General features: G+C 53.5%; 1 pseudogene; it reads right to left on the bottom strand.

Annotated features, from left to right (window-relative positions):
• LOC146202086 (protein argonaute-2-like) overlaps nucleotides 1-1,988 on the bottom strand; it is a 12,672-nt pseudogene extending 10,684 nt beyond the window's left edge.
• Nucleotides 1,989-2,336: the final 348 nt, after the last annotated feature.

Raw genomic sequence — 2,336 nt, 5'->3', positions numbered from 1 at the left:
TGGAGTCCAAGAGGAATGTGCGAGGAGAAAGGCACTCCTTCCTCTATGTCACTTGCTAAGTATCTCTTTCCCATATCCTTTCTGTCTATCCCTTTTGATTTCTCGACTAACGCGCCGCTCGTCGCCGCTATCTCGCGACTGTTACTGGAACGCCGTTGCGTTGTCTGAATGCTTGGCTTGATTCGAAAGTTGCGCCAGCCATATTGCCGATGTTGCCTTGGGCGCAAAAGACTGCAGCGCCACTGATTTTGCTGTGTTGCTGTTCACGTGCTCGTAATGTCATCACGTCAGTGCGGCCATGCGCAGCTACGACAGTGTTTGGGTTAGTGCTCGTAGCCTTCGAAATCCGCCCTTCTCTCGAGACTCCTTACTCCCCGTATGGTTTTTCCTACAACCTGGCATACCACGGGGTCCGGTTGTGGCAGTGGCCATTCATCGTGGCATCACCAACCTCAAACTTAGGAGCAACTGGCCACCCAGATTGCACCACCCCCGACAGCCTCCAACGCTCCTCCTTCGCCAAATTTCTGCCCTATGCGATGATGATTTTACTGCATTCGGGCTCCACCGTTCCTTAGACCATCGCAAGAAGCATAGTGCCGCTGGTCTAGACGTTAATTATAAAATGCTCCGGAACCTCGACAAACCGTAGGAACACCAACTGCGCACTGCATTTAATGACGTCTGGTGCAGTGATGAAATCCCGCAAGCATGGCATGTGGCCATTGTCGTCCCCATCCTTAAGAAGGGTAAAGCCGGAATCAAGCTCACCTCGTACTGACCTTTGTCCCTCACTTCCGCTCCAGGAAAAGTGCTTGAGGATATGGCCCTTCATCGGCTCAACTGGGTAGCAAAGGCTACGAACGCGCTTACCACCACAACAGAGCAGATTCCGAAGCCTTCGCTCTACAGCGGACTCCATCGCCGATGTCGTTTCGATTTTGGAGCAAGCCCACCTCTCCCATCATGCTGGATTTATCATCCTGCTGGACGTGAAGAGTGCATTCGATTCCTTCCCGCACTGGGCTATTTTGGACCCACTTACGGCCATGGGGATAAGTGGACACCTTCACGTCTATGTCCGTGGCTTCCTGAGTGGCCGAACTATGCGTGTGTGCGTTCACTCAGAGCTCAGATCTCCTCGCCCTTTGCCGTGTGGCGTCCCTCAGGGCAGTGCCTTGAGCCCCTTTCTTTATAACTTATTCCTCGCGGGTCCGGCAGACAGCATCGACTACTTAGTTCTTGATGTTCTCCGTGTTGTCGTCTACGCTGATGACGTAGCGCTCTTCACCTCCTCCCCAACAACAAGGTGTCACCGCACAGTTCGCCTCTTGCAGTGCGCTCTTGACAGTGTCGTGGGCTTCCTGGCGAACATCGGCTTAACTGTATCCAGTGAAAAGACCAATGCACCCTTGGTGCATCCCCTCGACAACAAAGCGCGCTGGGAAATGGCCAAATTTCGACTCGGCGGCCAACCTCTTCCGTGGAGCAAGCAGGTCCATTATTTGGGAGCACAAATCCACTGCTCTCTTAAGTGGTCACCCGCTGTCAACGCTCTCCGCAAAGAGACCAAGCGAGTCGCTGCTCAAGCGCGTCGTTTACTCGCCCGGGGCAAAGGCGCTGCACCTGCCCTATGCCAACGCCTCTACAATGTTATGGCTACCTCCAAGGTGCTATATGCCCTTCCTCTCGTCAACCTCGCGCCATGAAAGTGGTACGCCCTGGACGTAGATTATCGTACAGCACTCCAACTTTTCTACAGCCTTCCAAGCTTCTCATCAACCCCTGTCACATATCCGGAGACACGCTCTTCTCCTGTGTCCCTCAGAAGGCTCAAAAAGCTCCTCAATCACGTCGAGTGCATGCACCGAGCACCCGAGTGTGCGCCCTTGCTCTGCTATCTGCGCAGCAAGAGTCGCTCCCGAGTCGTCCTCCTCCTCAAAGAGCTCCTGCGTTAAACTCCCAAATCACCTCACCTCTTCAGACATCTCCCTACACCCGGGAAGGAGGTAGGCAAGGGCAGAGTATTATGAAAAAAAAAACATTTGACCAACAAGACACGTCAAGGTGCACCGACGCAGCCTTATACGAAACCAGTGCAAAGAGGGCGATAGCCACGGTCACAGACTGCGAAGGCCCGGAGGTAGTTAGCGCCTCGATCCAAAACTGTACAGTTACGGAGGCAGAGGAAGTGGCTATCGCACTGGCCATTAGGTAAGGAAGAGAAACGGGAGAGAGTCTGACGATACTGTCGGACTCTCAATCCACGTGCAGAAATTTTCAACGGGGTAAATTACCTACGGTAGCGCACCAAATCCTTACTTCCACAACCGAGC

This window comes from Amblyomma maculatum, chromosome 1, assembly GCF_055883805.1.
Source record: "Amblyomma maculatum isolate TAMU_Amacu chromosome 1, ASM5588380v1, whole genome shotgun sequence".
NCBI lineage: Eukaryota > Metazoa > Arthropoda > Arachnida > Ixodida > Ixodidae > Amblyomma > Amblyomma maculatum.
Note: the sequence above shows the minus strand (reverse complement) of the source record. Positions and strands in the feature narration are given on the sequence as shown.